This window comes from Pungitius pungitius, chromosome 1 (genome assembly GCF_949316345.1).
Source record: "Pungitius pungitius chromosome 1, fPunPun2.1, whole genome shotgun sequence".
NCBI classification, from domain to species: domain Eukaryota; kingdom Metazoa; phylum Chordata; class Actinopteri; order Perciformes; family Gasterosteidae; genus Pungitius; species Pungitius pungitius.
Genome location: NC_084900.1, coordinates 6,508,620 through 6,522,570, shown reverse-complemented (window position 1 = coordinate 6,522,570; position 13,951 = coordinate 6,508,620). Strand labels below are relative to the sequence as shown.

Here is a 13,951-nt window from a genome sequence, read left to right as displayed (position 1 = left end):
TGCCCATGATGATTAATAAGGTATGTATAGTTATTGCCTGGGAAGCCATCAGTGGAATGCTGCAGTTAAGCAGCCATCTGTAATCTGGTTTCATTACACCTCTGCCTATATGGTTTCTCTTTCTTGAAGCATTGATCGGTCCTTTTCTGTTAATTCCGTGTGCCATACTGTCTCTGCTAATGAACAGCCTTGTATTGATTGGAATGGACAACAACGATTGCTTTGTTTCCCCGTTTCTTATCAGTTCAGTCTCTCCCAAAGAGGTGTCGAAATCACTAGAAAGGCATCCCCCTGCTTTCGCCGGCTCCAGACCAAAAGTCCATTTAGCAGAGGTTCTGTTGTCACTCGTGAGTGCCCTGAGAGGTTAGCCTCCTGTAATCTTGTTTATGTTTTTGGTCAGTAGTAAGCCTCCCTAAGCCAGCTTTGTGTCAAGCACAGCTGGAGAGGCCTTTAAAATTGCAGCAGAGCAGAAATAATTGGTCCAGTGGCTTGAACGCAGCAATGACACACAGGTAATGTGCTCATTTCTATCCCTCAGCTGGTGTTGTCAATGCAGGAAACTTTTGGAAATAGTGTGTAAAAATGCTTTATACTCTTATTGCTTTGGTAAAGATGGGCATTAAGTGGGACCGACAACTGGCATGAAAGAGGCCGGCTTCTATGGTTTCTGTGGCAGTTGTTGCTGTTGCACTGTACTGGTGTTTGGTGGGTGGGGGAGGCCATTAGGATAATGCAATGATTAAATATGACCCCCTGAAATATCAAAATCAGTATAAGCATCTGTCGCTGCAAAACATGCACATGCTTATCCAGTGAATTGCCAGAGTAGTTGTCAATTACCCTGACCTTCAATGCAATCAGAATTAGTGGTGGATACACGATGCCTTAACAGTTCCAAGAGATACCTTTTCCCCTCAATTATGCCACATGACTTTGAGCAGGCCACCTCCAGCTGACAGAGGGATTTGGATTGGTCTGCCGAAGCCTTTTAATTATACTGGCAATAAAGGATGAAAGTGAGCACAAATGAAGTGCTTTTTGTGCATTGATTTTTTTTTTTTTCTTTCTCCTTTTTCTTTGCATCTGTAGACGCACCGGAGAGAGAGAGAGAGACAATTGTAACTTTCTCTATAGCTGCACAGCAAGCAAATAAGCAGGGCTCCATACATGGCCCTTTTTTCCCCCACTGCTTTCTTTTTAATACAATGAAAGCATGTACTTGATCTAATTAGGAATTGTAAAGGAACTAAGGCAGGTCTGGAGAGAGGCCACACAAGCACTCTACGTTGACTGCATGGCTTCTGTGATTGGCTTTGACAAACCTTTGCCAACCTTTGGTGTGGATTTTTTTAACATGGATGACGCGTTATTAAAAAAAGCTTTTGGATATATGGATCATGGATATAACCTTGATTGTCCTAAGGTCACTGCGGGGCTCCTGCCTGTCTCTGGCACTGCACATGACTCTGGACTACGCAAAGGTTGGTTCCTTATCACAGGTGACATTTGTTTGCCTGATTTCCGATGACGCTTCCTCCTGTTTTCTTGAGAACTTCCCCCGGCCGCATGCTTTGCACACTCTCCCAGGCAGATGCGACAATTCGTCATGCATAAGAAACCCCATTCCGGCAGCCATCTGTCTCCTTGTGTCTGTTACCATGTACTGTCGGTTTGTTTTGGTACCCATTACCCACATACAATTTTAATGGCATGCAAAATATGCTGAACCAATCTCATGACCTCCAAACCTCATTTGAAATTTCAATACCGACCTATACATGACCCGAGTAACAGGAACCAGAGAATATACCGACTGTCATAATATATAGTTTCCATTTGTGAAAGCTTTTCCATTTCGTGCCCTGATATACTGTTACCTCCGCTAAGTGGCTGAAATGACTTATTGTGCCCAGTTAAAAAAGGGAAATTTGACTCCTCTGACCTGATTTCTAGAAGGCCCAAAAAAGCTAGGAGGTTAGAGAGACCGCTCCGACTGCTCTGGGAACAGTTCGTAAAGTCAGGAGCTATTTTACCAAGTAAACTGACGAAAGGACGGAAGACCAGTTTGTACTGATGACAACACTGAAACACGATGGAACAACGGCAACTGGTAAATAAATCATTTAAGATACAGTTTGGGTCAGGGCAAGGTTCGGCTTAGTTTAGGCCAGCGGGTCCCAAATGTTTTCGGTCAGGGCCTCTTTGAGGATAAAGGGGACATTGTAAGACCCCCCAAGCCGCACCCTCCCACCCCCAACCTCCCCCACGAAAAAAATAAAAATACGGTCGTTCCATCTTTGTTTTCAGTGAATTGCATCATAATATTTAAACATGTATGTACAAATAATTGAAACATCACTTTACTTTTCCACTTAATAGTTTTATTACATTTTGTAGACACTCAAGTAAAATTGAAGCTGGGAACCATGCATAAAAAAGTGTTTTTCAAACAGTTTTTTCTGTGTTGTACAGCGTCTTTTTCTGATGCTGCTTGTCTCGCTATATCTCCCTCCTTTTCTCTGTCTCACTCTGCCTTTTTCATGCCCTTGTCCACTTGTAACCTGAGCTGGTCTGGGGGGGGGGGGGACGTGGTTTGAACCCAACGTATGTCAAGTCCTCATGCTGGTTTCGCCCCTGTCGGCCCACCAGTTTGAGAACCACTGGTTTTAGGCTATTATAACGCTGTAATTAATGAGATCATCGTCAATTGACGGGGTTGAACTCCACCTCCCTCTATGGAGGGAACACCATTTTGTGTAGTTCCCCTCAACTGGCGTTGATGTAGATCTTTTTTATCCGCACAAACACCCAGAATGGACATTAATCCTTGGATGCTGGGATTAATTAGACTGCTGTGGCGATGTGTCCGCTGTTGTTGTAGCTGCTTCAAAGGTCTGGGTCCCCAATCGGGTGCCTGCTTTGGTATCCACGGCACACGTTGGTTGCTTGTTTCTGTATTTTTCGTCCGTCCTCACCCCAAACTGTACTTTCTCCTTGGCCATCAGTTCCCTGTTAAGATGACATTTTTCGGGGTTAGTGGTTGGATGTGGGATTTGTAGGGGAGCTTTCAGCCTAAAGGTTATCCATTCCTGGTTCTCTGCTGCCGGCAGTAGCACACACTGCAGAACCTCAGACTTTTAATTTCTCACTCTTCCTGTGCTGCCCTTTCTTGTAGCTCGCACCATAATCACTGCCCCCCCCCCCCTCTTTGCCACACACTGTGTGGCTTTGCATTAGCAATTCTGTCCATTCAGTTCAGTCACATTGGCTCACTGCAATTGAACACGCTTTATCGAACCACGTAACGTTAAAGCAGTCGATTGGCGTCCGCTATCACGCCAGCCACGAGCATGGAATAATGCAGTGAATTCTTTCAGTGATAGAAAGATGCCTATCATTCTTTCGCTGAGCTCTTACTCTCCTCAGGGCTACGTGTTTAATATGACTCTAGAAAATGTGATTTAGTGGGCAGATAGCCTTGGGACTAGGAGGTCGCTGCTGCACAGACCTCCTGCGTGTAGTATATGCCAAAGAATGTGTGGAGGTTAAGGTTATCCTGCGGTTGTTGTGGAACTGGATATACATGAATTCTCACACAAAGACATCAGGGCTATCTTCACAGAGTGTTCAACTTTTTGAATTCTTTTTTTTTTTTTTGTCTTTTTTGATAGTTGCTTATTCCTTTGAGCACACTCGTCCTTCCATGCAACATATTTCCTGAAAGCATTCTCTCAGCGAGCATCAAATTCGCATCACATGTTTTCCTTCAACTCTCATCCCCCCTTCATCCTCCATTCAATTACTTTTTGGTTTCAGCAGAAGCTCGTTCTATACTATATTTCACCCCAGTGCGGTTTGCTACCCCGCAGATTTATGTCGCAGCTGAAGGATGGCTGTCCAATTTTCTGCATGGATGGCAGTGCCGTTGGCATTGTGTGTTTTTAAAAGCTCTTGTCAGATGTGCGTTAAGGACGTATGGAGCACACAGCCATGTAATTCTTCCAGACAATGGCCATTTCTGTCACATCCTGCCATTAGCTTGTATATTGCAGTGATTTGCCGTGTGAGTTCTTGTGGTCTAGCTGTAACTTAGTGTGTGAGTACGTGTGTGTGTGTGTGTGTGTGTGTATGTCTGTTTTTCGAATTGGTATTCATTGGAGTGGGTCTGAAACCATAATTCATTGTCTGTGGGAACGCATGCCACCGTAGTTAAATTACTCAAACTGCCTTTTTTTTCCCTCACCATTTATTAATTTCAGAGATAATAAAAAATATTACCACCTCAATGGCCACTTCATTCATCCTTGTAAATGGGGAATGAATACCAAATTGTAAATTAGTCAAACCAGCAACATTTGTTGTTGAACTTAACCAAAATGACTGATGATAAAAATTGGTTTTCTGAGATTTGAGAAAAGGGCAAATGTATTTTTAAAGGCCTGTTTACCATTTGACGTATTTGGCACATTCACATTCTGCACTGTAGGTGGACTTCATAAGTCTTTAATCATATTTTCCGACAAGTCTTTCAAGTGTTTTCACTCTTGGCCTATATAATGTCATTGCTGGGCTATACTCAGCTATTCACCTATCAAGACCTATGTTTCTACATCAAACCCAATTTTTAGCCTCAATTATGTCTCTTGAGTAAAGATTGTCGACAACCCTAATGTGTCACGGACCAGTGGACGGCTACCCATCATGGGGTCACACAGTCCATTACTGTGTTGATGCAGTTATAGCCATGTCTTTCTTTGTAGTCAAAAGTGAAGTTTGACATGCACCCAGCTGACCGCCCCCCCCCCCCCCCCCCCCTCCTCACAGGGGTCCTGCGATATCTCGGTTGTCTCCTTCCAGGCCTGAATGGACACATTGTGCTGCTGCCCACTGCTGTTCTACAGACCACTAGGTCCTCCACACACACCTGTCAAGCCATGTCCTTGGCGCCTCCGGTGCTGAGACACTCCACAGCCCCCCTGCTGTACACATGGTTATTGAACCCTTGCACACCCACCCACTCACACACAGACACACACACACACCTAAAAGCAGCCAAATATGAATAAATAAACCCTTGTGTTTAGACACAAAAATGCACGCACAAGGACTCACACAATTGAATTTCACAAAAACACAAGGTATGCATTCATGCTCTTTCACAAACAAACACACACACACACACACACACGCTCAAAGACTTTTCTTTATTGGAAACACGCACCTCTCCCTTCGCCCAGGCCAAGGTTACATTCAGTGAGCGGGGCGGCTTCAGATTTTAGAAAGGGTCAAGTTCCATATTTGTCAGGTGGGGGTTGGGGGCAAGGGTGCAGAAGGTTGGACTGCACATGGAAACAGGATTCAGGAGTAGACTACCTGTAACTTGATCTGCTGCTTCAATCGGTTGCAGGTTTTCTCTTTTTCAGTTGAGTGGGCAGCACTTGTGGGACACAGTGTCCTTTGCTTCCATTTAGCAAATGTGTTTATATTTCTGCTAAAGTCTTTGAAATGATATGAAAATGAAAATATTTTTTTATTCATAAGCAATTTGTCATCAGAGCTGGAACGGCTTTTAATTGCTTTTCAGTTTATTAAATGATTTGTGTAATATGAATGACAATGTTTTTGGAATGGATTAATTCATTCATTTAATATCTACTTCTAGCTATTTCCACGCATGTAAAAATATTTTAGATTATGAGCAACTAGTAAAAAAAATAAAAAAAGTGTGTATTTTGGAGTTTTTCATCTCCTAGTCTATGAAAGGGAATACAATAGAGCTATTATTTGAACAAATAATTGGCACATTATTCACTGAGGAAAGTCTTAATAGTTTAGTCAATATTTTTAAAGCTTATCCAAATAAGCAAATGTAAGAAGCCTCTGTCTGGGACTAGTAACTGGACGTCGACCCTCTTTACAATCTTTTTATAGTGTGCCCGGAAAACAACCAAACATGTAAGGCTCTCACTTTGTAAGGCAGTCACCAGAGCCAGGGTTTGGCTCTAGACCACTGTGCGTTGGAGCAACAGTTGATTGTTCACAAAAGAAAGCTTCTGCTAATGATGGATCCCCTCAAATACGACTGAAGGTAATCCTCTTTTTTGACTCGTCTCAAGTACGTCCTCGCCGTCTCTCTGAGCGCGTCTACGTGCGCCCTCGTGAAGGACCTATGGTGTCAAGCCCCCCTAGTGTCACCCATACAATTTTCCCCTCTATTGACTTTTATGTTCTGCTGCAAGGTTGGTCAGCGTGCTGGGAATATGTATGTATTCCAAATAAAGACATGCGTGATTATCATAATGATATTCCCCCGCTAATGTAAACCGCTCTCTGCAAAGGAGGGGATTTCCGTGTGAATGTGTGACATTTTGACAGCTTGTTTTTGACGTTGCATTAAATGCATATTATGTTCATGACCCATAGTCGTGAATTTTCTTTAAGAATCGGCTCAGAGTTGGGATTTCCTGGTGATATCGTGCGATCGTTTCGGCTTAAGAGGCAAACTTGCAGATACAGAGGCGTTATGAACGTCTTGAGGCTGCCTGTTCATGACCTCAATCTTTTGTAGATTTCCACAGACTCGGGCAAGTGGACGTAGAATACCCATGTGCACAGAACATAGTAACCTACAGCCCTTTGCAATTATGGCCAATTAGGGCCTGTGTATTAGGAAGTCTTTGGGGTTAGGGCCACCGTATGTCCCTCACTTCCTCTTCTCATTGGTATGCCAACAACAGAGTGCGGGAGGGGGGGGGGGGGATGAAATGATGTGAGAGGAGGTGGAAATATGAGGGGAAGATGTGACAAAAGTAATCCACAACATGAGACAAGTGGGTAAAGGGAAAATGAAAAGCCCGGATAATTAGAGTGAGAATAAAGAATGAGACAGCAGACATGTAAGTATACATCATGTCCCCCTGCAGCAGCCAGCAACCTCAGTCAATTGTTATCTGCTTCCCTGAGTTGAATGTGACCCTTGGGGGGGTAGGGATGCTGTCCATGCATTATGAATGCTGCCCACTGTCCCTCCCCTCCAAATGAGCAGACCCTGGATGCCTAGGATGACTTAACTGATGACAGCGGTGTGACACAGTTTGTTGTATTTCATGAACCGAGGGCTTGTGTGTTTTTGTCTTTCTGAAGCGGTCGTGTAATATTCTATTTTTGCTCTCATTGTTTCATAGTGGAACCTCAAAGCAGATGCAGACGCTTTCTCACAGCGTACAAAATAAAATAGCCGCGGTATTTTAAACGAGTACACGGCAAGTCTGCCTGAGGGGGCCAATGTGATCTTTACGTAACCTGCTTATATCTATGCCTTCAAAAGTGTGTATCCATGAAGTAGCTGTAGTCGAAAAAGCACCAACAGCGTGTGTTTGAGGTCTTCACGCAGGAGCAAAGGCTACTCGAGACTGCCTCTGCTTGTAAAAAATGCCCCTGTTCCAATCCATTTCAGTTCATTAGCTATATCTCCTTTTGCCTTTGGCCTCAGCGTGCGCAGGGAGGCTTGTCAGTTTCGGTGTTACAACCACAGGGTCATTTAATTTTGAGCCCTGCTCCAGCGATTAGAGCCTTTGTTGTGAGCAGCCACGGCTACTGTAGCGGGGGGGGGGGGGGGGGGTGTTTGGGTCAGCGATGGGCACAATAGCTAGTTACTCTCGCTGACTTCCTCACTATTGCCTCTCCCTCTCGTTCTCAGCACATTTTCCACTTGACTGATAAAATAAGCCACTCTTTGATGAGGTTTCGGCGGGCCACGGGGCTGCGCCTCAGTAAATGCTTTTATAGAGGACGTCGACTACAGCGGCTGCACGCGTCCAACTGATTCCCCGTGTGTTCTCTTGTCTCTAGATAGCAGTTTTTCTCTTGGAGCGCAATGATAAGCCGCTGCTAATGTATTTCAACAATGCTACTCTTTTTTTTTTTTTTTTTTTTGCCTTTAAGGCAGAAGCAGTGTGGTTGGCCTTGCCCTGTGTCTCTTAACTTGGTACAATTCATGGTGCTGTATTTAATCATTACCTCGAAACTGCATTAAGCCACAGAGTGAGGAAACGGAAAACCCAACGTACGCACGCAAGGTTCTCGTATGGCTCTTTTTCAGCTACGTTTGGTACAATTTTACTACCGTCTCGTTACAGTTAACCTTCCTCTTTAATGTGAAAAGCAGTGTTTTCATTTTAATGAATGAGAGAGTGTGGACTTTCTCTTGCTTTGTTGCTCTGAGACTTGCGCTCCCTTTTTTGTTTGCTTTTTATCTCGTTTTTTACAGAGGAGTCGTTGAATAAATAAGTCAGAATATTTTACATGCTTTTGTAAGGGAGTGTATGCTTTTTGAGATTAAGCACATTGTACTTGCATTCAAGTGCTTTGTGTACTTAGTTAAGTCAGCAGGGACCCGCTCCAAAACGTCTGATGAATTCAAATAGTTCCTCATCATCAGCAAAGCATTTGTCAGACTGAAGGAGCGACTTATTCGTTGGTATGCTTTGAAGGGAATGCTAGTCAGCTGTTCCATTGTGGCAAATGCTTGCACAAGAGCACAGTATTCAGATGGTTATAGGCCCCCTGAAAGCTTTGCTTTTCACCCTTTTCATCCTGGCTTCTTCACTTTTTTGGGGTATGAGAACTCTAAAGGAAACACTTCATGTCTGTCATGGCAGAAATATTGTGTAACACCCATATTATACACATTACTGTTGGGAAATGGTGATGTCATATGACGGCCAGAGGGCCACAGGCGCCCCGGTTGGAACAGTGTTTTTTGTGTGTGTCAATGCGATAACACACCCTCTCCTCTTGGATTTGTGCATTTCTGCAATGGGGAATCATTCACCTGCAGGTATCTATTGATCCTGGCCGGCAGCTTGACTAAACTCTGTAACCATCACTTTGTGTTCCATGTAATACGGACTGGTAGCATGTCCTTAGCAGTCTGTGAAAACTAAATAACACGATTGGAAACCAAAGTCGGATTGGACCTAAATTACCTATTTGACCGTAGAACTGGGGGGGCTGAAGGTGTCCTAAAGCAGCTTCGGATCAGGGGTTTTCCAACATTCACATAAAGGAGCTGTCCCAGATGAAAGACACGGCGAGGCGTGACTCAACGACCGCTCGTCACTGTTTGATAGTATGTAGACCATAAAGGCCTCTATTTGATTTAATTCAAGTTTTTAGACTAGGTAAAAAAGGTTATCGTACCAAGTACATTTGCTGAGTTGATATTGATAAACTCTGACACAAGTGAGTGACTAAGTGTGTACAAACAGGAGGCGCCTGGCTGCTCCGTCACGCGCCTCATTTTACTTAATAATCAAAAGAACTGATCTAAAAGGCTCACAGCTTGATGTTTATTTTGAAGTCATTTAACTTGTGGTGCTGCTGGTCCTTGCACATCTATTTATCAGGCATTACCGATAATGCAGCGTAAAATGTTCCTGTTTAATATTCGTTATCCTACCATGAAAATACATTACATACCTAATTGCAATATCGCTAAAAAGAATTAGATATTGTTCCCACAGTTCCGCATGAATGCCATCGATACGGTTTTATAGTGCTAACTCATCACATTCCTGAGTAACTTATGCGGTTATGCTTTGATTAAGCAGCAACCTTGCGTTTTATAAAGCTGCAATCTCACACCGTGTCACATTGGTTTGTCCATGCCTCACACTTCAAATAGAAGTGCATATTTTTGAATGAATGAGAATCCATCCGCATTAATGGCACGAAATGGCCTTGAGTGCCTGGAACTGCCTGGTGTACATTTGTCTCGTCCGAAAACCCTTTGAAGATGGGTCTGAAGCTTCAGTTCTCATCGCCTGCCAGAACTTAAACACAGATGATTATAAGCGAGCGAGTTTGAATTGGACTCTGACGGTGTCTCTGCACGGCGACAAGGATGTATGGGTTTCATCAAAGGTAATTAATGGAAAAAAATACAGATCTGTACAATTGTGGCCTGAAAAGGACGCCTAAAAATAGTATCCAGTGAAAAAAAGGTGATGACAGCCAGAGAATAATTGCTTTTTAATTTTCTATGAACTGGCTGTTCTTTAGCGCAGCCGCTAGCTGTAGGGATTGTTAGCATCGGTGTGATTGTGCTCCTTTCCAAACACTTGCAGCCGGCCAAACGACCGGCAGATGCTCCGCTGACCGAACCAGCGCCGGCGGTTCAGTCAGAGTCAACATGTCGCATCTGCCTCCCCCGCCGAGGTCTAACATTTGATCAAACATAATGAACAGCAGATTTCATGCAGCACAGCCCCAGCACTTGTGTGGAGGCCAACAACCCGCCGGCCGTTGTGCCCAGATGATATTTAGTTTAAGTTTAGCAATTCTATTTGATTCCTCTTTTGTAGCATCTCGATCTCTTTTCAAAGTTTGTGATCTGGGACAGACATTATGAAATGTTTTTTCTTATGTTTCACTTTCACTGATTGTTTACCTTTATTTACCTAATTTGCATAGTAAACACAGATCTATTAATTCACTGTTGTTGGGTTTATTATGCCTGACACCAGCCTCCCATTTAATACTCAATTGCAGGTCAGTTTTAATTAGAAAACATGTACAGATAGTTTGCATCACAATAATGAGAGAGCGAAAAGGGAGATGTGTTGTTTTATATGCATTTTTTTAGCATTAAAGGTGAAGAGGTAATGTGCCACTGCAATCTCACTCGATACAATTTGAATTCATTGCTGTGAAACGTTCATGTAGCTCATTAATTCAGCCGTAATTAAACTCAAACCACTTGACCCGCGCCCACCGGTATCAGAGCACCAAAGGTTTATATTGAGCACGATGAGCGAGGAAAAAAAAAACGTATGTGCGGAAAGTGTCGCAGTGACGCAAAGGCTGAAGGAGAGGAATTGGCGCGTGCAAAATATGGATTGGTACAGAGGCTAAGAGGGCGGAGCAAGGGAGCAACAGAAAATGTGTACTAGGGACAACCAGCCGGTGCAAAAGGTGGCTGCGGGATGCAGTCATCAAAATGCTAATGCTGTATGGGATATTTACTGTGTGTGTTAATGCGGTTTAAAACAGGCTCTTTGTCCCGTAGCCCATCACCGAGCCCCTGTCGGGCCCTAATAAATCAGCCATTAAAAGCTGATGTGACCTGAATAGGGCTTCATACAGCGGCGGTCCGGCTCTATCACCACTGCGGGAACCACACAACAGCTGAAAAATGTGTGAAGACGCCACTTTAATAAAGGTTGACCCGGAAGAGACAAGCTAACACTTTTGGAATTAAAAGGTCTTCTTTTGTTTTATTTTTCCAAAGTAAATCCATGTCATGGTGGCTTTGCACAGGCCTGCTAAACGTGACTTGAAATCCTGTTGGCAGACATGACAAGTCCCTCCTGCTGACGGTTTAATTATTTCCCCCGATGTGTATTTTGTGAGATTAAGTGCTGCCATGTTTCACTAATTTAAGACTACCCTTCAACGTCTCCTAACCTGCCTCCCTCCCTCCCCCTCTCTCTCTCTTCCTCACAGGACACACCATGGTTTTTCTATCTGGCATGTGACACACAGGATTGGTGAGGAGAACACTTAAGATCTCCCCCTCCCACCCCCCCCTCCCCCCACCCCCCCCCCTCCGCCTCACACCAAGGTATTGCACACTTGTATCACCTCTTGTGACTCCAGCTGCCAGAGCTGTAATGTCCCGTTACGTGTCGATCCCAGATTACAGTGCGCAGCGCAGTGATGAAGAACATCCATGTGGGCCAATTGGGGGTGTTTCTTTTGTGTGCAATTGGATGTTTATGAAAATGCCTCACGATAGGTACTCATCTTCATATGCAAATCTGCGGGACATCATTGGTAAGCCTTTAATTTCCGCCGCCGGCGACGAGGGCTCTTTTTGGTCGGTAACCATACGGATCTGCCGAGCGTGTGTGGATTTCATTCCCTGATGCAAATTAGGTATTCGGTGTAATAATCATGCAAAAACGCAGCTGGCTCGCATCCGTCTGCTCACTTGCATGCCCCCACCACCCCCAGCCCTCCATCATCCCGTAACCACCCAAATCTTCTTGTTTGTCGTTGTTGTCCTCTGCAACCCTGTGTTCCCCCCCCCCACCTCCCCCCGCTCACTTGGCACGGCTGGCTGAGGCCCTCGCCGCTCCCGCGTCCCGTCGACGCGCAAACACGGACACGCCCCTCCGCCCCCCCCTTTCCACCAACCCCCTCCACGCTGGATGGAGCCACTCGCCTCGGCTGCTCCTGTGGTGAGCCTGGATTCAATTCAATTAGGGAGATTGTTTGCCCTCCAGAGTGTACTGGTGGGCTCTGTGGATGATGGGTTTGCCCGCTGCCGCCCCCCCACTCTCCCTCACACACACACCTACAAACACACACACAATCCCCGCTACATCAATCTAACCAGTTTCTCCTTCAACTAACTCGATACGGCCTCCCTTCCTCATTTACTAACCGCTTCCTTGCGGCAGTGCAGATGTTTTTTGCGCCTGCGTTGTTTACATTGCTTATCGAGCTCCCGTCGACGTTAGAATGGTCCGTATCGCCTTTATGATGCGGCGTCGGCGGCTAATATTCTCCCTGTGATCGGACGGGAGAATTATTGGGAACCACATTGGCACGTTGTAGGATAATCCCATTTTTTAGAATGAATTGCCCAATTGTTTGTTCAGCCGACTGCAAAGTAAGGACATTTAAATGCTGCTGACACAGGAGTAGTGTTCACTCAAGGTGCCAGGTGAGAATAGAATTAGGGTACTGTTTGAATAACATTGAGAGCAGAGGGCGATACTCGTGGCTCTGGCCTCTCGGATATGGGGGGGGGTAAATGTGGCACACACACACACAGAATGGCCTTGATCTCCGTTGTGTGTGGAAGCCCTTGTCAGCGAGTCGTCCTGCAACCCGCTGCTTTCCTCAGGATGCCCCGCTGTGTGACGGTGTACTGCTGGTTCTTAGAAATCAGATACTGTATTAGTGCTGAAAGATGTCAAATGAATGAAAAGCCTCGGATCGCTTTGATGACACATTACCTAATGCACTCCAGCGTGAAATAACAACCTTCATCTGACGCACGTTGTTTTGCCTAATTTGTGTTCAATTTGGATTAAGACTAATCTACTTCAGGGACATGCGTTTTAAGGAAGTAAGGAATAAAATCCTTCAGTTACAAGCACACTATTTTGTAATGATTCTGCAGATCACGAGGCTTAGCGTTAAGATTTTTCTGGAATTAAGATGTGAATGATGTGATTCAAGCAAAGCGTTGTTAGAAATATCCAGAAGCTTCTTTTCAACCCTTTTAAAGGGGGTATGAACCTCCTACAATGCTTTGCATACCCATCATGGTGGCCCAAAGCATCATCCATTCAAGTTAGCTTGACCATAATGGCTTGTGAAGACATTAGCCTCCACCAAGTTTTGGTTCTGTTATCTTAAGCCCCGCAGTTTGCGCCATCCGGCCCGGACTTCTCAAAATGATGCAAAACAGTTCATTTGAATTGGAGGGAGTGAAATCGTTTTGTCAGCAGTGCTCCTGAATTTGAATCCCGTCCAGAGGTAGTTGACTTTGCACGTCTTTGTTGTTTTTGTCCTGTTACTCGGGCAACAACGGGTCAGCTCCGAAGCAGCCCGGCTCAAGGGTATTGGACAGAGCATCGAAACCCTCTAAGTGACCGAATTATTTAAACGGCACACCTTGCTTGATGCAGCGCGTGGCGGATACCAATACATTTGTTGACCCTGCAGTGCAAATTGCTGTTGTCTTGACAACTGCCTGGAAATATATTTGCTCAGACGTGTTTGTAATTTTGTCCCAACGGCTTGAGTGTTGGTGCAGCTGCATGAAAATGTCTCTCAGTCCACTTTTGGATCATATACTTCACACATTTTTTGCTTTTGTTGTGCTGAACTTTAGTTGGTCGTAACCTTAATGAATCACAGTGCTTTTGAGTTCACT

General features: G+C 44.7%; 1 protein-coding gene across 17 annotated transcripts in view; it reads left to right on the top strand.

Annotated features, from left to right (window-relative positions):
• The window catches only part of LOC119221817 (adhesion G protein-coupled receptor L3-like), a 182,496-nt gene that overhangs the window by 18,059 nt on the left and 150,486 nt on the right, over nucleotides 1-13,951 (top strand). For 15 of the 17 annotated variants that reach the window (XM_062560901.1, XM_037477914.2, XM_062560879.1 and 12 more), the window contains one exon: nucleotides 11,506-11,549. The exons of the other annotated variants lie outside the window; for them this stretch is intronic. The gene's annotated coding sequence lies outside the window, so the exon portion shown is untranslated. The remainder of the gene's footprint in view (nucleotides 1-11,505; nucleotides 11,550-13,951) is intronic. 17 annotated transcript variants of the gene reach the window in all.